We start from the raw sequence: 23,048 nt of genomic DNA, 5'->3' as shown, positions 1-23,048 counted from the left end.
AACTGCACTTCTCTATTCTTCCCTCTCAGAGCGTCGGTGATTATGGTCTTTTTCAGCTTGAGTGGCGGCCAAATACTATTCGCAGGGCATTACTTGTATGCCGAATCCGATATCACCGTCACTTGGCTTGCACTGACCTAAATCCCGGGTACATTGACGTTGTCGACTGTGATGTGAATGACCGGTTGTAAACCCGGTCGTGTCATGATCTCCTTTTCGTCCCGTAGCATTTGTCTTGTATCATCGTGCTTCAATAGGTTAATACTGCTCGTTCCAAGAGCTTCTGCGGCTTTGTTTTTAGTTGAGTCCGCAGCGGCTGTATGTCTATTCCTATTTGAATATTCTCTGCGTGACCCCTGCGTTGGGTTAGGTGGCTGCAATTCCACATATTCGCTACGTTGGTCATTCCATTGACCTTGACCGATGTATTCCAGCTATTGCTTTGCTGTTGGTCCCTAGAATCCTGTAGGCCCTGCTACGAGTTCTGTTGCTCTCTCCGGTTTCCTTTCGTCGGTATCTGTTGTTGTTGTTATGATTACAATTTCCTCGTCTTGTTCTATTTTTCCACGATGGCTAGTTACTTGAATTGAAGTCTGATTTTGGTTTCGATACGATCGATGTTTCCCGTCTATCGTCATTCCTCTCTGGCAATCTGGCCAGTTACGGTAATTATTTTTACTTCTTGGCCGCGAATTGTGAATTTCATTCATGTACTCGAGTTCGCACAGCGCACTCTTGAAAATTTCGACTGAATCGCTGCATCTACCGATGAGCCATTGCTGGAAATACAATGGTAGGTTACTGATAATTTCTTTGGGACTTTACAGTTGTTCCAATAATCGAATGTTCTTGACCAGTGATTTTGGAAATTTGAAAGGACTGCAGAATCCTGACGCTTCTAAGTCCTTTCCTATCATGATCTCCTGTTTTATCCTTTCCTGTGTGTCTTGCGACCTGTATGCGCTAAGGAATGCGTCCTTAAACTCTTGGTAGGAGCTACAACTCTCCGCAACTCTGCGCATAATCTGCAATCTTCTAAGAAACCACAGATAAATTGAAGCTTGTATTTCAGTTGCCAAGATTCTGGTAGCACGTGATCGTACTATGCTATCGAGGTCTTTGGATGTAATGCATTGTTTGCCTCTTTGTAACTTAAAAATTCTGGATGTTCAAGAAAAGTTTGTAATCGGGAGATTCGACGTAACCACCGTACGACATTTCACTCTCGTCTGCAGCGCGTGATTCTACGCATCCGTACGCAAACCATCCTCGTGCGCTATTGAGGTGTCCCCTCGTGTTGTCAGATTAGCGTTTTAACGTTTCTCACCGCCGTAGAAGTGTTCAATTGTTTTCCGGCTCCGTCTGTGAGATGGTGCGTGTTGTCGACGGAGCATTTTCTATTACGCGTTCCGCCGCGGCAGAAGCATGTTCCTAACGCATTCGCCCCTGTGACGGGGGTGTGCCCTCATTTAGCTGTTCGGAGAGTGGCAAAACATTTTATTGACTTCTGTAATCCTCTCGATGGCGCTCTACCGGATGAGTTTGTGTTTGCAATTGCGAGGGCCGCTCATGTACCTGCCGAACGTCCTTAGCCAACACGCTTCGTTGACTTGGTGACTTGGGGCCTGCTGATCCATAACTTCCGTGATATCGGCCTGTTTGATTGCTATCTGTTCAATTCGCTACATTCTTTCCTGCGTTTCTTGAACTATTTTTGCCTTGCTTTTGGAGAGTTACAGGTGCCTTTTTTGTACTATACACGCAGTTCTTGCACTTTAAATTGTTCTTTGGCCACTGATGCGTCGTTTCCTGCTATTTGCGCTACCAATCGTGCTGTTTGTAATCGCACTTCGCCTGCCCCGCCTCCTCACGCATTTCTACTGTCGTTTACTTGACATTCTCTAGTTCTTTTGGATTACTGCGATCCCTTTCTTGACTCCATCTATACCGTCTGTGACCGTTCGTATGACTAATATGTTTCTTTTCTCCTCTTCCTCCCATCTTTTTTCCTCTGCTTCTTGTTTCTTCCTTTCGCCCTCTTACATGAATTGCATGAGAACCTGAAACTGTGACCCATCGCTAACACCTTCCGGAATAGATGAACGACTTTCTATCATTCTGTGACGTTTCGTTCGTGATTCTGGTCTTCCAGTTTCACTGATGGTGCGTCTCATACCAGTAGCGCCTACATTTCGTTCTGCTGCGGTCTCCCGATCACTTTCGTCACCTGACTGAAACATGTCGTCATACTCTGCAGGATCTACGTTCGCCATTTCTGAACGGTCTGCAACTGCATTTACCTGACAATCACGTGTAATGTCTGCCCGGTCACCGCTAATAATCTGATGTGGATCCATGGTTAACAAAACACAACTACTTCCGCTACTCTGTAGCAAACGTGCCTTGCTCCTTGTAAGCATGCACTCTAATTCTGACCCAAACAAATTTAAACACTACAAGTTCCTATGCCACACAGTCTCTACTCTACATTACGCCCCTGTGATCTACTGATTCCTAGCTCCTGACAACGAATTCAAATTACAGTACGCTTGTTTACGCTAACTAACAAAAATCTCAATCTGTCCTAACAAATCTGCACAACGCCATTCGCCATCAGAAACAAACAATGAAGTAACACAGAAATCATTAATACAACATGAAAATACACACACACAATAATTAGTTATTAGTACCACGTCCAGGTGCCACCACATTAAACAAGGCGAACAGAAACTTCACTATGCAATATAATCTACGATCTGATGGTCTCAGAAAGTGCCATCAATCCCAAATCCTGGGAGAGGAAGCCACAATGCATGTTATCCTGGCTTGGGACGCCACAATGAAAGTTAACAAGTGGTGCTGACTACATAAAAGGATTGAGAATGTAGTAAAATTTATTAACATCATTAACTTTTTTAACGGAAAACAGACCTAAACTTATAAAAAATGGTTCAAATGGCTCTGAGCACTATGGGACTCAACTGCTGTGGTCATTAGTCCCCTAGAACTTAGAACTAATTAAACCTAACTAACCTAAGGACATCACACACATCCATGCCCGAGGCAGGATTCGAACCTGCGACCGTAGCAGTCGCACGGTTCCGAACTGCGTGCCTAGAACCGCGAGACCACCACGGCCGGCTAAATTTTAGTTATTGACTGAATACAGCACACATCTAAAAGCTGGGTCAAGAGAACAATGGACAAGGATCCTAGGTTGCAGAAGTCAATCAAGTGCTCTGGCCCTAAAAGCGTGGATAACGCTATCTGAATTGACCTGAGGCTAAGCACACTTTGTTTATATAGGTGTAGCTCAGAGAAAATGGCGATTGAGATCTGTACGCCCTGACAAGGCCAGGGGAGCAGTACGTCACCCTGCTTCCTTCGTGCAGGTATGTAACTTGCAGCTGGCGAGATGGGAGCGGCGGAGGCGAGGCGTAAAGGAGCACCTGTGAATCGATCGCGGCCACAAAAGAAATGCCAAATATCACGGTTCAGCCATCAGGCAGACGGATCCCAATCTACTCTTTACCAGAGCCCTGAAATCACGATAGATTTCATTGTGTGACACACCCGTTCGCTGGCCGTACCAAGAACCAATTTGTTCACTTACACGACAGAGCGCTCAAGGATACCAAACATGAAGACTGGTATATCTTAAAAGAATAAGCGTTCCCTCGGCAAACGAGTAGTCCGAAACGTTTCAGGTCACAGTTCAGCACAGTAACAACTACAGCACAAGCTCTCCAATTTACGAGGGTTATTCGGGAAGTAAGGAACGATCGGTCGCGAACTTGAAACACAGGAAAAATCCGATGAAGTTTTGCACAGGAGTTTTGGGTAGTGTCTCTAGTACTCCCGTCAATTGCGTTACGTCGTTTATTTTACTTCTGAGCACACAGTGAGCACATAAAAATACCTAGAAAAATAGTGTATCCCGCCAAGTACGAGGGCCTGGTGAGAAACTCCGCCAGAAAATGTGCCGCCAACATCACGTAACTGTCATGCGGGTTCTTCTTCAAGATAATTCTGAGCCGCATTCTGCAAGGGCAATGAAGATGCTGCTGCATCGTTTTTAATTGGAAAAGTTTGTTTACCCACAATACAGCCCGCAATTGTCTCCCTCTGAGTTTCGACTGTGCTCACATGAACCGCTGGCTATGAAGACAACGTTTTGACGCAGACAACTAGCTGTAGGTCAGCGTTTCTCAGCCGCCAGAGTTTCTTATACAACTGAGCGGCCGAAGTAAGCGTATCAGGGGCCTATGTATAGTACTGGGGAACCCGAAAACGTATTTTTAATACATTTGGCTCTGCACACAATTCCACTCTGTAGATGCATCCCGTCAGTCCGTCACCCACAGCCCAGCCTATGGCTGGCGCCAATGCTCGCATAGCGGCATTGTCCTGCTGGAGACTTGTCTTAGCTAGGGGCTGCTCTTTCTGCCCTGTACGTCTGTGGACCCGTCTGGAAAGATTTACTGAGGGATGAGCTCGCTGACAATTGCTTTGAACTTCCGACATGCCCTTTCTACAAACTAAGAACCATAAAAATATAACATGCCTTTAGCGCCTAACAGTTTCCAACAACCTCTACTCAGGCGGTTAGCTTTCTAGAGTCTCATTCAATTTGTTTAATGTTATAACAAAATCTTCAATTACTTTCAGTACATGAAAAATAGGTGAGAGAGTCTCTTAAGGCGCCCTCCATATTTTCAGCTTCTCAGTCGAGACTTTTGTAAATCTGCAGTAGGACAACGTCCCATTTAAAGAAACATCTGCATTATGTGAGGCTTACCATAAAAGTAAACAGATACAATCTTATAGATCTTTATCTGAATCGCCTGTTCCTTGGAGCATGTTAGTCCTAGCTATGAGGTATAATACTGATTCTACCGCTAAACGTTTCTCAGCCGCCAGAGTATCTTATACAACTGACTGGAAAAAGGCAAATGGTTCGAAGTTCACATAACGCTCAAGCATATGGCGAAGCCACAATTTTTTATGAATTGCCAGGAGCCAATGCCCCTTTGGGCGCAGGTCAAAGAAGACCTAGGTTGGTTGGTCTAGCTGGACGTTAAGGAGCCAGACGCATCCAGCGGTTGGGTCACACTACTGGTTGTAGTAAGAGACTCGTCCAGGAAGTTACAACACAGGGGACACTTCTAGGTGATTGTCATCTACCAAAGAGAGGGAGACATATATCGCATTCCCAGGCCAGAGAAACTTTTTGCAAAACGGATTTGGGACAGATATTTCTCAAAAATCAATGTGCCCAATCCATAACTACAGCTTTCCTTAGACCTGCACTCTCAAAATTTTTTTACCAGTAGTCTACATTCCCCACCTCAGGCCACTTTCAGTTTAGGAGATTGTTCTCTGTCATCGCCATCGCTCTGGCGATCTTCCCGATTTTTTTGAAGCACCTGGTTCAGAACATGCCATCATGCTTAAAGAGTTAGGAAGCCCTCGTATTGGCTGGATCAATGCCAGAATAAATTTCAACAAACCATGAAACTTTGTTCCAAGTCGTGCAGGAAGCTAGCTTAAAGTTCAGTTTATACAGGTGTGTTGAACCACAGATCGAATACTTCAACCATATCATCTCCTCGGCAGGGGTTCAACCAACCAACAAAGAGACAGAGTCTAGAGCTGCGCTCCATAATGCAACGAACATGTAATAGTTACAATCCTTCTCCAGGAAAGTCTCAGAATTGGCAATCATGTTTTCCCTGAATTGCATATTTATCTCTATCGAAACGTTTTTCACTTCATCAATGACCACAAGACGTTGGTCCCACTGTTCGATCTGGATGATTAGATTCTGCACTAAAATGCTCACTGCCTCCAGAGAAGGGCATTATTTTCATCCCAGTATCAGTAATTCATACTCTGGCCACGCCATTCCTGATGATGTACCGAAATTACCCACGTGTCCTGACGCCGATTTCGATCACGACCAGCTCACACTTTTTCAGCTAGACGACGACTTCCAGACGACCTTAAACATTTCTCAACTCACTAGCTAATTAATCGCCAAGAAAAGTGGAGCAACATCCTACACTGGGTAGTATAAATATACGCCTTATGAGGTTCGCCGGGGTCGATGTTGTGAAGAGGGCATGAATAAATGCTACATTATTTCTTGTAAAGACGCTGACTCTTCTTACTAAATGGAGTATTCCTCTTCAATAATGAGAGTGAAAACCCTACCACATCGTAGCCAGCACATGCTGGAATTATCCACCCTGGGAAATTTACCAACGCATCACCAGCACGTACTGCAGTTGCCCAATCAAGCGCATTGTGGATTTTAGTTGGAGATGAGAAAGGACAAGCTACTCTCTCACATATTTTTCGTATGCAGTAAATTATTAAAGAGTTTATTACAAGCATCTTGATCGAGGCTAGAAAGTTAACGGCATGAACAGATGTTGATGGAGCCTGGTAGTGCGCTAAAATCATGAGGTATTTTTATGGTCCTTACCTCATGGAAACGGCATGTTGGGAGTTTGAAGCAATTGGCGGCGAGACCATCCCTCAGTAAATCTTGCCGGACAAGCCCACAGCCAAACAGGGCAGACAGAGTAGCCCTTCATCGAGACAGGTTTCCAGCAGTACAATGCTCCTATACTTGCATTGGCGCTAGACGAAGGCTGGGCTGGAGGCGACGGACTGAAGGGATGAGCCTACACAGTAGAGTCATCAAATGGGCATTGTGTGCAGAGCCACACCTAACAAAAATTCATAAGTTTCTGTGCTCGCCAATACTGCAAATAGGCCAGTGACCCACTTCCATTGGCTACTTCAGTTGTATAAGAAACCCTGGCGTCCGAGAAACGTTTAGAGATAGGATCTTTATTAAACATTGTAGATAAAACTAAAAAGCCCGAAAGCACAGCGATTTAGATAAAGATCTCAAAGATTGTATCTGTTCGCTTGTTGCCATTAAAAGTAACATGACTTCGGAGGAAAACATCTTCACCCTCCGCAAAAAACTTAAAAAAAGCCTGTAACTGACTGTTTCTTTTCTTTTTCCAGAAACACAGGTTTCGTAAGTCTTGCCCTGGTTTGATGTGAGTTTGTGCTGTCATGTGGGAGGTGAGATTTAGCGCTCCTAGAATCCTGTGGTTGGCTCGAGTCAGAGTCAAGACGGTGTAGTTCGTGCACTTTGTGGGAAAACGGAATATTTTGTTCTGGAGAGGTGCGAAGCTCTCGATTGCTGGACTTTGGTCTGGCAAGAAGACGTTTGGTAAATGCTCTGCCATGTGTGGATGGTGCTTGGGATCTGTCCTGAGACTGACTTAATATGCGATAAGTTTAGACTAGAGAGCCGTGGTGAGGTTCTTACTGTAACGACAGTGTGCCTTCAAACAGCTTGGACTACTCGTTTGCCAAGGGCACACTTATTAGTTTTTGGTTTACCAATCTTGACGTTTGGAATCCTTGTGTGCTCTGTCTTATAAGTGAGCCAAACTGGTGTTTGGTATGACCAGCGAATGGATGGGTCACACACTGAAATCTACCGTGATTTCAGGGCTATAGAACAGAGTAAATTTTGATTCGTCTGCGTGGTCGGTAGACCATGAGGTTTCTTTCGTGGCCACGATTGATTCAAAAGTGCCGCCTCATGTCTCACCCCCACCCGCACCCATCTCACCGGCTGCAAGCTACATCGCCGCAGAAAGCACACAGGGTCATGTATAGCTGCTCCGGCACTGTCGGGGTGTACAGATCTCAGTCGCTACTTCATCTCAGCTGCACATATGTAGTTAAAACCCCAGTCGTTTCAGTCAAAATCTGCTCAGCGTCAGATCAGTTCAGATTGCGTTATCCACATTTTTTGGGCCAGAGTACTTGACTCACCTCTGCCAACGTCCACCCCGATAGCTGAAGCCGGCACGGTAGCTCAGCATGTTGGGTCAGAGGGTCAGCTGCTCTCTGTGATAATAAAACTAAGTGAACAGATCAACGATGAGCTGTAACGCATGTGAAGGGACGTCCGCCCCGAACAAACGCAACGGACAGTAACGAACAAAATGAGATCATTAAAAAAAAAGTCTGCATGACGGACTGCCGTCGTCAGGGGCCCGGGTTCGATTTTCGGTGGGGTCGGGGATTTTCTCCGCTCACGGACTGCTTGTTGTGTTGTCTTCATTATCAATTCATCCCCACCAGGTGCGCAGGTCGCCCAGCGGGGCGTCGAATGTAATATGACCTGCACCAAGGAGGCCAGACCTGACCTGTAAGGGGCCACCCAGCTAATGACGCAAAACGCTCATTTCCATTTTTTTTACTTCTGCCACCCATGATCCTTACCCATGTTGTTTACGGTATTCAGTGAAGAAGTTGTTTAGCATAATTTGTGTCTGTCTTTGTTCTGGGAAAATTAATGTTCTACATCTACATCTACATAACTACTCTGCAATTCAAATTTAAGTTCTTGGCAGAGGGTTTATCGAACCACAATCATACTATCTCTCTACCATTCCACTCCCTAACAGCGCGCGGGAAAAACGAACACCTAAACCTTTCTGTTCGAGCTCTGATTTCTCATATTTTATTTTGATGATCATTCCTACCTATGTACGTTGGGCTCAACAAAATATTTTCGCATTCGGAAGAGAAAGTTGGTGACTGAAATTTCGTAAAAAGATCTCGCCGCAACGAAAAACGTCTTTGCTGTAATGACTTCCATCCCAATTCGCGTATCATATCTGCCACACTCTCTCCCCTATTACGTGATAATACAAAACGAGCTGCCATTTTTTGCACCCTTTCGATGTCCTCCGTCAATCCCACCTGGTAAGGATCCCACACAGCGCAGCAATATTCTAACAGAGGACGAACGAGTGTTGTGTAAGCTGTCCCTTTAGTGGACTTGTTGCATCTTCTAAGTGTCCTGCCAACGAAACACAACCTTTGGCTCGCCTTCCCCACAATATTATCTATGTGGTCTTTCCAACTGAAGTTGTTCGTAATTTTAACACCCAGGTACTTAGTTTAATTGACAGCCTTGAGAAATGTACTATTTATCGAGTAATCGAATTCCAACGGATTTCTTTTGGAACTCATGTGGATCACCTCACACTTTTCCTTATTTAGCGTCAACTGCCACCTGCCACACCTAACAGCAATCTTTTCTAAATCGCTTTGCAACTGATACTGGTCCTCGGATGACCTTACTAGACGGTAAATTACAGCATCATCTGCGAACAACCTAAGAGAACTGCTCAGATTGTCACCCAGGTCATTTATATAGCTCAGGAACAGCAGAGTAAACTAAATATTGCATACATTCTGTCATTTTATATACAGGAAACAGGGTAACCTTTCATAGATTACCGCCGGCCGGAGTGGCCGTGCGGTTCTAGGCGCTGTAGTCTGGAACCAAGCGACTGCTACGGTCGCAGGTTCGAATCCTGCCTCGGGCATGGATGTGTGTGATGTCCTTAGGTTAGTTAGGTTTGATTAGTGCTTCTTTCTAGGCGACTGATGACCTCAGAAGTTAAGTCGCATAGTGCGTAGAGCCATTTTTCATAGATTACCATCATTTTGTGCGTATGATAGAAACGCAAAGTACGTTGATGTATTACATACATTGTTATTGTTAGACTCCTGTCATTTGGTGGTACACTGAAATAGCATACAGTCACTTTGATCAATGCCTGTCGATGTACGTCAGCTGTCACTACAGACACATCCAACAATACTAGCTGAACCAAATTAATTTTATAGCAAATGTTTGTGGGTATTTACCACAAGTAAGATTTTATTTTATGTGACGTCAGACTGGTGCGTCTACTTCACCGAGGTACGTGCATCTCTTGCTCATTCTATTTATATATAGTCTTGACGTTAGATTTTCCCTAGTTATTTTTACCTATAATAAACTGACTCTCAAAAACGTTTGTTGCTAGACGTTAGTGCACTACATGATGTGGCACAGTGATTGATCTGTGTACATGGTACTTAATTCTCGTCTTTGGCAAAATATTTTTGGTTATAATGACAATAGAGTATTAGGTTGCTTAAATATCAAAGAAAAATTTCTACCACTTTGAGATCTAAAGATGGCAGTTTAAACTGCCGAAGCAAGTTCCCTCTATATTTATTGTGATCTGGGTAAATAAAACTTCTCTGGTAAGAAGATTTCAAATTCAGAGGTTACTGTCCTGTTGACAGTATCAGATAACCATAAAAGCGTTTGAGTTGCGATGTTACAGATGGTTGATACACATGAACAGGTAATGAATGACGAGGCCTTTACAAAATCTGTCAGGAAATATGTGTGTACAAGAACGGAGACAATGATGTCTTAAGGCTCTGCCATGCTCGAACTGCATAAAAATGCCGGGGAAAACAGAGGTTGCAATATATCTTATAAATAATCAAGGACGAAGGATCGGTTTGCTCCTCTGAGATTATCGGGCTGGCAGATGAAAGAAGTATGGCGATTCGCATCAATCCAGTTCGGAGAATGACACATAAACAAAACAAAAAAAGAAAAGAAAAGGTTGCGAGTCAACAGAATTTTCTCACAGAAGGGCGGTTGACATTGCCCGAACTCTCAATGCCAGCGAACGTCGAAATGCGACTCAATCTGACAAGCGGGCCGTCAATAAATCTGAATACCCACCGAGTCGGCTGAGCGTGATAGGAGCCGTGCAGTGTGCAAACACCGGCTATTTAGAATTGCGCGGCGTTTCTGACCCCACGTCAGCAGAGAAACTACGCGGGCGCCCTTTTATATCAGTCGGGGGTGCGCTACTGCTTTTACATTTATCCAGCTAGAGCTGTCAAACTGCTCGTGCAGTCACAACCACTAAGGGAGAAGGGAATTTACTTCGAAATTCCACACGCGAACTATGTTAGCATTTATAAAAAATCGTGCTGCATTTCATATCGGTACGCAATACCCACAATAAAAAGCGAATTTTTTGTGTTAAGACTTCCAACCTAACGTGGAAGGTAACAGAATGTGTTTTATAATAACGTTACTGTCCAAATGTTATGAGTAATCGTACACTTCTGATCAAAAATTGAAGCATCCTGAAGTGCGAAGGAAACGAAAAGGAACTTCACGGGTTTATAGGGTAAGTGATCACAAAACCCAGTCAAATTCAAGCAGAACTTGGAATTATCAGCACACATATCGGTATAACGTTGCATCCCTCTGGCTTGGGTAAATGCACTAATTCGATTCGGACGGCATCATTAAGCAATTGAATCCTCTCCTGCAGCAAGCTGGTCCACAACTGTTGTATTTTGTCCTTGATGTCCTGGATGCTAGCACTGAGATGAGGTTGACGTCGGAGCTGGTTCCACGCATGTTCTATCAGACACGGGTCTTGGGATCTAGCTGACCTGGAAAGTAATTCAACATCACGCCTTGTATGGAGGAGCATTTCCCTGTTGGAAAGTGGCATTAGACGTAATAGATGAAGGCGCATGACGTACTGTTATTCACTGCGTCGTCATATAGACTTAGTCACTATTAAACGTCACATGAATCACACACGATGGCTACCCACAAGAGTAACACCGTTGTTCCTCTCTAAAACACTGTCCGCAACTCGTAGTCTGGTGGCTAACGTTGCTGCTTCTGGATCACGAGGCTCCCTGTTCGATTCCCAGCCTGGTTGGGGATTTTCTCTGCCCAGGGATTTGGTGTTTGTATTGTCCTCATAATTTCATCATCATCAACATTCGTGATAGTGGATCGCTTGGACTGTGTAAAAAATTGGACTGTGTAAAAATTCGGATTTTTGTACGGGCGCTGATGACCGCGCGAGTTGACCGCCCCACAACCAAACGTCATCATCTCCAAAACATTAGAAGAATGATATATCTTCCCAGATTTTCAGCATAACCGCCGACCGTGCTGATCTGAGATAGTGAGGATATGCAATTCATCGCTCACTGTCATGCAACAGCATTCATCAGTAGTTCATGCTTCTGTTGTGGTATAGTAAGAGCTGTGAAGGAGTAACAAGGTGGCAGGATAACGATCTTTTAAAACAAAATTACTAACCACAACTCTTACTTGTTATTAGAAAACGTTGTCTTTGAACCCAACGCAATTATAACATCAGTTAAACTTTTCAGCTCAAGCTCGTTAACAATTTGTGATAAAATGTTTAAAGATGATCAAGGTTATTTCAAAATGCCTTTAAACAAATTTACAATAACAAACTGACAGCAATTCAAACCATAAAACAGGATTCACATATATCCAATTTAACCAAAGCACTTGAAATACATAACAAGTTACAGCGAAACATATGTATCACAAGTTTTGTACACGTCTTTTTCTGTGCCACATTTTAAAGTTTGCCCATTTACTGTACAATAGTACCTAACAATTTCAAACAAGTTAAGGTGAAACTTCTTCAGATGAACTCCAAATTAAGAAGTATGAATTATTACATTAAAAAAAGTAATTACGCAATTAAAGAACAAATTGGCAGCGTTTGAATTCAACCGCTGATACCTCAGGGGCTTTACAGAGCCGTAAACTTACCAGCTTATTTTATTTCATATTCCAGTTTTGCTCAAACTTCCTGGCAGTCATTACACACACATAATTAAATTGACGTGATAAGACCTGAAACATAAATCAGGTCCTACACATGCTTACAATATGACAACCTTCTAACAAGAACCGCTAAAATAAACAAATGGCCAGTTACGAAATAGTGGAACTAATTGCGCCCCACAAGAGCAGTCTCAGTTACAATATCCGCCACGATAGCTGAGTGGTGAGTATCTCTGATTAGCAACGTAAACAGAGAACGCAGTTTCGTTCTCATTGAGAAATAGTTTAAAAATATAGTTATATTTCAGACAGTTCAACTTTAAGCGGTGTCCATTACCGTTCATACTCTTTCGACAATTACACAGAAGTTTCGTTTGTATGGGACCAGAATAGCGACTTTTGCCGCCGTCCTGAGCGGGAGCGCTGTGACACTTCTGTTTGGATGTTATGACTTTCTAGTCAGTCTCTGCGTTATAGTGTTGTGTAAAATTGTGATTGTGGTGATGCAGCATTTTAGTCTCCTCGTTTTCGTGAGCTGTTAGCACCTCACATGACAACCACGTATCCCAGAAAGCTTACCCTAAGATTTGTATTTGACAAAGCAACCAATAAGGTTCGGCCAAGTTCATTGGAAATTTATGACTGGATCGTTGACGTTATTGACATTACTTCGGATCAGACGCACACTGCTTACTGAAACTTGGAGCGATATTGTTTTTTGTGAATCTGCTTTCCCCGTTGGTGCTGGAACGGGTTTTGCAGAAATTTGAAGGAAAAACTGAATTCCGTCATCGCGATAATTCTGTGAATACAGTTACCATTTCAAATGCTGACGTTGCTTATAGAAAAGTAAGAGTATTTCATTTGCACCTGAGGTAGAAATCTCCTACGTAAAAGACGTATTATCTAAACATGGAGACATCAAGAAAATCGATTGCAAGGCTCTAGTGATGTTAGTTCTGTCGATATGCTTGTCAAACAAAACATTCCATCTCATATTTGGGTTTGTGGTTATAAAGCGCACGTTATTTACAATGGACAGACTTTGACTTGTCCCATATTTAACGACAGGGAGCATCTACGTCAAATTTGTCCAAAAAGATGTTTGTATTACAGAATAATTTACAACAGCGTAAAAGTGTAAGACTAGTTGCTCTTGTGACCGAAAATCAGATTACACGTGATGAAGAATACAGCATTACGGGAAATATGGAGGACAGGCCACAAAATTCTCTTGAAGCATTTCCCTCTTTACTTAGGGAACATACTGGGATAATCCGGCTGCGAAAAGTAGTATAACCGCTAACAACAGACGTCGATCTTGTGACGGAAGTAGCATAGATGAAGAGGAAATTAACCTGTCGCTGAATGCTGTAGGTGACATCCAGAAAACATTAATGGAAACTACTGTTTCAGACAATGTTGTCACCATAGATACAAACTCCGCGTCAAATATATTAGAGGCACAAATCGAGTACGCCACCATCAACCAAACAAGTCGAATTGACGTCACACTCCCATTCTGTAGTTCAGGACGCGCCAGTAGATGGCAATGCTCGAGTCTTGGTGACGCCACAACCCCGCGCTGCAGTACCAGTATGTGAATCAATGCAGACAGATTCACTCGCGGATGCAACTGAAAGCAAACATGACGAGAGAGCGAGTGATTGTAAACAACAGGCGACGTCACAGCCCAAATCCCACGACGAACAAGCGGAGTTTTACAGCAACAACAAACAATCAGCAAATGAAAGTGATCACAGAAGTGACGGGGCATTGGAAGAATGTTTGAAAATTGCGTATGCGCCGCCTTTGGCAGACGAGATTGTGGCACACGACCGCCCCTCAGATTCACAGACGCTGCTCTCGGTCAAAAACTACTAAGGAAGTGGATAGATTGGACATTCGGTGAAGACCAGTGCTAATGCAAACCGTAATAAAAGTAAAAAAAAAGATCAAATGGCTCTGAGGACTATGCGACTTAACTTCTGAGCTCATCAATCGCCTAGAACTTAGAACCAATGAAAAGTAAAAAGAAAGGTTCAAATGCAAACCGGGTCGGTAGTCTATCCTCAGGTTCTCAGGAAGTATCCGGCTTGGATTGGCATGAAATGGCAGACTAGGCAAAAAAAGGGCCACCCCGCAATGTTACAGTCATATACGACTAACAAGTTAAACATTAATAGGATACAATATTATGCTAAACTAACTGCTCTGGAGCATTTTCTGTATGAGTCAGCGATGGAAATTGCTCTCATACAGGAAGTGGTATCCTCACAATTAAAGTTTTCCAGTTATGTTGTTTTTTAACAATATTTCCACCGAAACGAGTGTTGGCACAGCCATTTTAGTAAGAGAACGCATTCCCGTATAAAGCATTGATAAATTAGAATCGGGGCGAGGTACTGGAATAAATCTAGCAGGAATAACTATTGTCAATTATATGCGCCTTCTGGCAGCAGAATTAGAGCTGCAAGAGCCACATTTATTAAGAAAACGGTAATTTATGTACTGACGAAAAAACCTCTGCAACTTATAGCCGGGGAGATTTTAACTATGTGTTGGGTTATTATGATCAAATACCCAACTTCAATTACTCAACTGACTTGAGAAGACTTGTTGTTGGTTCAAAATTAAAAGGCAAGTGGAATATAAAATAGCCAACAATGGCGAACTTAACTCATATTGTTGCGTATTCCTGTAGTAGAATTAACGTATCGGAAAATTTAACATATATAGTACCGAAAACAGAAACTGTTCTCGTTCGATTTTCCGATCACAGTGCATTGTTAACCAGCATAAAGTTAACACCACAACCTACCCGAAGAGTAAGAAGTCAGTGGAATCTAAATATGTGATTATTATCAGTAGAAGACTTTGAAAATTCCCTAATGAGCTCTTGGGAAATGTGTCTCCGTTCACTTAACAATTTTCCAAGTGTGATAGAATGGTGGACCCTACTAGCGAAACCGAAGCTAAGGAACGTTTTACTATCTTTTAGTGTAGATATGGCCAGAGAAAGGAAATAGAATGGAGAATTTTATTATCGCCTGTTAAGGGAGCTCTAGGATCCGACAGATGCAAATCCTACAAAATAAAAATACATCTGGCAAATAAAAGCGAAGCTAATAAGTCTGAAACTTAAGAAACTGGAGGGACTTAAGAAAAAATTCAAAGCAAAAGTCAGTCATTGAAAATGAGGCAGCTGCATTGTACCACCTGGTCAAACACGCCAAGAATAAAAGTAGTTTCATTGATGATGGTACCGTATCACCACCCAGAAGCGAATAACTAAATAGATCTCAGCGTGCTATGAACGTATGTATGTGTCACGGGAAACAAACGAAGAAGAATACGATGAGCTCTTTGGTACATGTCTTCCACGAATATCGCGAGATGATGATGAGAATATTTTTTCGGACATCGCCAAGGAAGATGTATTGGAAATCGTGCGCAGCTATCCCGTTAGGAAATCTTCAGAACCTGAGGGGCACTACCTACTGGATTCTATAAACGATGTTTGTCACTGATAGGAGAAAAGTTCACTGAAATTGTCAAAGAAGTCTTACAGGGAAACCCAGTGCTTGTAAAGTTCAAACAATGCAAAATCGTGTAATCCCGAAGGAAGCTCCAAAAAAAAAAAAAAAAGAAAAAAAACAAACCTACGGCCGATTTCGCTTTTGTTTTGGGATTATAAAATTATAGGTCGAATAACTAATAAGCGCCTTACACCACGCACCGCTAACTTCTACTTTTAGAAGGCGATTTTACAAACTGCAGCTTTGTATCGCGAAGTCATTGCACTGACACAGGCAAGTAACATAAAACGTGGACTGCTTTTCATAGACTCCCATAAAGAATTTGATCAAATTAATTACAAATACCTGATAGAGACAATGCGCCGATTTGACTTCCTGCCAAAAACCATCGATATCATCAAGAACATGGCTGTGGTGTCACCGCCAGACACCACACTTGTTAGGTGGTAACCTTAAATCGGCCGCGGTGCGGTAGTATACGTCGGACCCGCGTGTCGCCACTATCAGTGATTGCAGACAGAGCGCCACCACATGGAAGGTCTATAGAGACTTCCTAGCACTCGCCCCAGTTGTACAGCCGCCTTTGCTAGCGATGGTTCACTTGAAACGTCCCCTTAGAAAAATTATACGTGACTGTGCTTAATCTGACACACAATATTTTTAGCGCAACGCAGTCTGACTTTCAATAATCCCTACAAAAGAATGGCCCTGACTAACATTAACCTATACCTTTCACAAATCACTTACCTCACCAAAAATCTTCGTTACTCGACCTACTGCAGTACAGCGAGCGCCACTACTGCCAGCTAAATAAAAGATTCAAACTATGGAAGTCACTAACTACTGATAGGCACCGCTAGCAAATGAAAGAGTTTAATAGAGAACAAAGAATGTATTTACTTTAATATATATATATATATATATATATATATATATATATATATATATATATATATATATCAGTTCATAACATCCATTCTTACAAATTTCAAAACTCCGCCATCTCTCTCCCTACGTCCACCACTGCTGGCGGCTCACCTCCAACTGCGCAACGCTACGCGCTGTTAGCATCCAGCTGCCGCTGCCCAACAGTACAATGGCAGACAACAATGCAAACCAGCCACAGACTGCACACGGCACAGCCAGTGATTTTTCATACAGAGCGCTACGTGGCGGCGGCGTTACCAATAAAAAAAACCTAAACGGCCTACTTACACACTGCCTACTTACGTTCTCGTTTGCCGTGTAGTTAGTTGAGCGTAGCCTTCAGCTACGTCATTTGCTACGACCTATCAAGGCGCCGTTATCAGTTACTATTGATATTGGGAACTATGTACCGTCAAGAGCGACGTTCATCATTAATGGATTAAAGTTAAGTATTCCACCAGCTACGTCCGTTGTTTCTAAATTCTAATTTCCTTGTAATGTTCCAGACCTCACGCCACCCTGTGTGAGCTAAATCGCGTGCCTTTCGGCCTCCTCTAGTAACACGGTGTTGGCTCTCCTGCCAGCCAGAAAAATGGCAATGGGTGTTACTGGACAAATCTCCGTTAACCGTAAACTGACAAAATAAATTGAAATAAAAGGAAGCCCTTTATCCAGACTCCAGGTTCGTTATATCGCTCTAACCTTTTAAAAATGAGACAGCTACAGCACAAACTGACAGGCATTACCATTCAAGGAACAAAGATGGTGGTAGGTGCTTGTAAGGACTATGTAGGCTTAACCATCAGAGACCAAGCACCTGTAATACAATCACAAATGGTATTTGCCAAATAATTGATCTGTATCAGGTGCAAGGCTAAACGAAAACAGAAGTAAATTTCTAAATATGAAACGGCTTGCTAACTTGTGCATTGAGTGGGCGAGCCATGTTAGTGAACACAAGGCTCTGCGAATAGGTAGCGAATAGGTACCAAGAAAAATCAAGGGAGCTTAAATTGAAAACTGTAAACATACCATACACCAGTTCCAGAGAATATTCTTTATCAATTATCAATTTTTATTTTTTATTTTTTATTTTCGTCCTAGGCCTACTACATAGCAGCCGACCGTTGTGTTCGAACGGATCTAGGCATTTCAGTCTGAAACCGCGCGAGTGCTACGGTCGCAGGTTCGAATCCTGCTTCGGACATGGATGTGTGTGATGTCCTTAGGTTAGTTAGGTTTAGGTAGTTCTAAGTTCTAGGGGACTGATGACCTGAGAAGTTTAGTCCCATAGTGCTCAGAGCCATTTGAACCATTTGAACTGATGGTGGACAGGGAATGGGTCGGGCCACGAAGCACTAGCCATACTGCGGAGAGGCCCCACCGCTACTGCGGCGCATCCCCGAACGTAACCACACCTGCAAGTCATACATGAAAAACAAATCAGTAGTACAGCAGATATAAGAATATTGAGCCTTGGCTGGCTCATGCTACGCGTTGGATTAAACCTTGGTGCCGGCCGCGGTGGTCTCGCGGTTCTAGGCGCGCAGTCCGGAACCGTACGACTGGTACGGTCGCAGGTTCGAATCCTTCTTCGGGCATGGATGTGCGTGATGTCCTTAGGTTAGTTAGGTTTAATTAGTTCTAAGTTCTAGGGGACTAATGACCACAGCAGTTGAGTCCCATAGTGCTCAGAGCCATTTGAACCATAAACCTTGGTTGCTACTCTGTGTTTAGTTTCCCGTGGTTATGGCGATTATGCTGTTATCCTCTTTTTCCGCGGGTGGCAGCAGCAGCAGTGTGTATCGATATTCGCAACTTGGACTATCTTTGGCCTGGCGCTTATAGTTTCCAGCTGGGCTGTGTGTGGGCAGCTTATCGGCGTGGATCAGCGAGGAAATCTCCATGGGGCATAGTTTGTCCAGGCCCGCTGTACGCGGTGTTGGAGTGTGTGTTGTTGTTCTCATTGCTACGAGGTTTGTGGCTCACCGGTCCTGGGCATGAAAGTTGAGTTTTGACTTAATCTTCCAGCAATTCACAACTGTTCAAATTGTGTCATTTGGAGTTCGTTGTCGGCTGTTGGGATATTCGCACGAGCAACAACGTGTATTTTCAAGTTGTCAAATTTTAGTCACCCTCAGGTGGAGTTTAATTGTACTTGGTTATTTGAATTGAAGTGGACCTGCGGAGTCTTCTGCCTTGTGACGTTAACGTTGCGGTTACCTGCCCTGGCCGTTGACGCTAATTCAGGCAGTGTTCCTCATCGTGTTGTTGCTGTCCAGCATGGTGTGTAGTTTGACACTTCAGTGTATAGTTGGTTGTGGGCTCCAGTACCCTCTACGTTGTTCCATTGAACTCCCTGTTGTGTGCTGGCCGGTGAAGCGGAAGTTAAGTTGTCGGTGGGTCCGTTGACTGTCTGTCGGTTGGATTGTCACCGGATCGACAGTGGTTGGGCCGACGGCCTGCCTCACCTAAGCGAGCGTTAGTGTTTGGATTCCAGGCAGAGCCTCGGAACTTCTGTGCGGCCTTGGGTGTACTGCCTTTTCTTGTTTGTTCTTGTTGTTTGTACTTGTATGGCTTCCAGCCGATTCTTAGATTAAGTTTGTTTTGCCCTTATGGCGTCAGATGGTTTGGGCCTTCAGCCTAATTTAAGAACTGTTTTACGTAAAGCATTTGTCATTTTTAAAAGTAATGTTATTGAGTCTTAAGTGCTGGGGCCTCAGCCGATTTTGAATTTCAGTTGTTTTGTTCGTAAAGTGTCACTTTCCTTAGGCCTTCAGCCTATTTTAAATTAAAGTTGTTTTTCTCTTAAGCTGTCAAATGGTTTGGGCGTTCAGCTTAATGTAAGAACTGTTTTACGCAAAGCCTTTGGCATTTTTAAATTAATGTTGTTGAGTCCTGAGTGTTGGGCCTTCAGCCGATTTTGAATTTAAGTTGTTTGCTCTTTAAGTGTTAGATTCTTTGGGCCTTCAGCCTACTTGAGGAAGTGTTTTAAGAGAAGGCTTTTCCTTTTAAATTTCTGATATTAGTTGAGCTTTAAGTTATTAGCTTTCAGTCAGTTTTAAATTAAAGTGGTCTTGCCCTTAAGGCATGAGATTGTACGGCGCATTCAGACGCTAATTAAGTTCAAAAACTAAACGTGTGCTTTTTTATTTTTCTTGGCACTTACAATCTTTGGTCAAATAAAAGGTTGTATGTTTGAGTGTAAGTGACAGCCGCTTATTTCGGCCCCTTTCCACAACATAAACTACCTGTCCTGTCTTGCGGTTTAGCAGGGCGTCTCAAGTATAACAGCAAACATCTGGTTTCTGTTATAAAGGAAGATCTTGAAATCCCTAAAGATGTGTTTAGAAGACTGAAATTTAGAAACAATTACAAGGCAGTGAAGGATTTTGCCATGTTGCTGTTTGGCACTGCTCTTCTGTTCACCTAATTTACCCTGGAAGCGACACACATCAAGGATTTACTGAATGATCAATTTGGGCCTGGAAGATGATGTTGAGGAAGCTCAGGCTGCAGAAGAAGAAAATGTGCATGCTGAACTGCACATAAGTTGAAGGTGACAGTGAAGATGCTAAATGTGTGGTACTGCTAAAGACTGGATACAATTCCTCATTCTATGAAGGTTGCAATTTGTGACGGCAAATATCTGTTACCTTCATTATGTCATTTCATTCTGAGGTAACCATTTTTGTTTACTTTTTTGTGTAATTAAAAAAAATTGTGAGTGTGACGGACTGTCATACCAAAGGGCCGGAGTGCGATTCTCGGCTCGGTTGGAGATTTACTCCTGTCAGTGACTGGGTGCTGTGTTGTCTTTACTATCATCCTCTAAACCCCATCGACGTGCAAGTCGCGCAAGTGGCGTCAACTTCAAAGACCAGGCGACCGGTCTACCCGATTGGAAGACCTAGCCTCACGACATTTCCATTTTTCTTCAATTACAATTTTGGACAGATGAACAACTGAAATACACGAATCGGCAAGTACTCAATAGTAAGGTTACTCAGCCTCACGTGGAGTTTTCAGTACTCGTGTGTCAATGCAATAAGAACACAGCGGCAGTATAGTGGCGGCTGTAAGGCCATCCAATCGTTGCATTAACCGCCTATCTCCTTCGGTGTAACCAGTACTGTGCATTAACAAGAGATGCTCCTTCCCAAATTACAGTTTGCCAAACAACGGCTCTCAAGTACAACTAGGCTGCGCTATCACTGCAGGTGATCAATTCGTTTTCCAGTAGGTTCATGGACTGCTCACAGCGCAGGGCTCCGCCTGCCACCTTCCTCCTGTCGCTGCCAACTCCAAACTCCTCCGGTGCCCGAGCCATAGCGCCTCGCGGACCACATTCGTACCAAAAACCTCTCTGGCAAACGGCTGTTCCACCAGAGAGGCACAAAGTCCAAAAATAACACACATTGCTGAAATTTTAGACGCACGGCACATGTTGTGGGATCACAAGATGTTACCTGGTGGCCATTACTTCTTTTCGTACGACAGCAGCAGATGTGAAAAGGTTGTGATGTGCTAGTTTCACAATACAGCGATCCTTCCTTGTGTCGGTGAGACAACGTAAACCGGATCTTTGAGGAGAGTGTCTGCCCTCACGTTCCCGTGCAGCCTGACATCGGGCCAGCGTCATACCCGAATGCTCGCAAGTCTGGATATTGCAGAGGTAGACCACAAATTCGATAAAATATCACCTCCTCTTGTTTTAGAGGTGTGCGTCTCCCAGTACTCGAAAGTCTGGATATTGCAGAGGTAGACCACAAATTCGATAAAATATCACCGTCTCTCGTTTTAGAGGTGTGCGTCTCCTAGTAAAGAATTGGCAGATTGAAGTTTCTTTCAACCACCGATTCATTATCGGCTGGTTTTCGTTTGATATCCTCCAAGCTTTCTCTGAAGATGTCAGCATTGTGATGCCTTTGGTTGATGGTTATCTGTTACTATTTACCGGCTACATGTACTATCTGGCACTCTAACTCAATGTTCTACAACACTGGTCGCAAATAGATCGTCAAAGTTTCGGCTCACCTACGCAACACTGCAACACGATAAGAGCCTTATAAAGAACGAAGGAAAAAACTAGAGCCTGACGGATTTGTGACAATATCCTGGAACTATCCAAGGTGGGCTCTTCTCCCTTTATGTTTCGCCCCAGTGGAGGTGCCTTTTTTAGTGTAAATATTGTTAGCAATTGTCGTCTGCACGGCGTTTGAGAGGTTGGGGGGGGGGGGGGGTAGGGAAATGGGACAACTTGTTATTACTTCTCCATTACACGAGTGGGGAGACGGTGTGCTATCATACGGTCTATCATAGAGAACGTCTATAATTAAACTTCAAGTTTCAGAACGCTGTAGAACAAGAACTACCCCCGAGAATGACGTCAAATTTGACAGGCATATTATTGACCAATAGGGAAGCGTCATGGGACAAAAAATTTACGAACATTTGACCAACACAGAGCGCTGTAAGCGTCATAATATGCACACGCGCGGCACATGGCTCTTTCCTCATTTTGCGTCCGAGGAGCCCAACATGACTGTCCCCATGAAGGATCGCGCGCTGATGGCAAACCTGTTTTACAAGAACGGTAACTGTACACCAGTAGCTCTACAGAAATTCCGGACACTCAAGGATACGAAAAAAGGCGTTGCTCCGATGTCTCCAGAAAATGATTAGAGATTTCAAATAGGCTGAGTCTTTTGAAGTGCATTGTAGCAGAGGAAGGGAAGCAGTTGATCAAGCTTCTGTTGGAAATGTGGCCACAGCACAGCAGGTAAGGTCGAGTGCTGACGATCACGGGAAATTGCCCGAACATTGGACGGGCCTACGTGCAGGATGCGTAAATCCAACGAAACCTGCTCTACTCGTTTTTTTCCGAGTTATCAGTGTTGTGACTCGTTTGATGCAGCCATAACGAATTCTTCTCCTGTGACAATCTATTCATCTGAGAGCAGCACTTGCAATCTGCGTCCTCAATTATTTTCTTGATGTATTCCAATCTCTATTTTCTTCTACAGTTTTACCCTGTACAT

The sequence above is a fragment of the Schistocerca gregaria genome, chromosome 7 (genome assembly GCF_023897955.1).
Source record: "Schistocerca gregaria isolate iqSchGreg1 chromosome 7, iqSchGreg1.2, whole genome shotgun sequence".
Classification (NCBI taxonomy): Eukaryota; Metazoa; Arthropoda; class Insecta; order Orthoptera; family Acrididae; genus Schistocerca; species Schistocerca gregaria.
Note: the sequence above shows the minus strand (reverse complement) of the source record.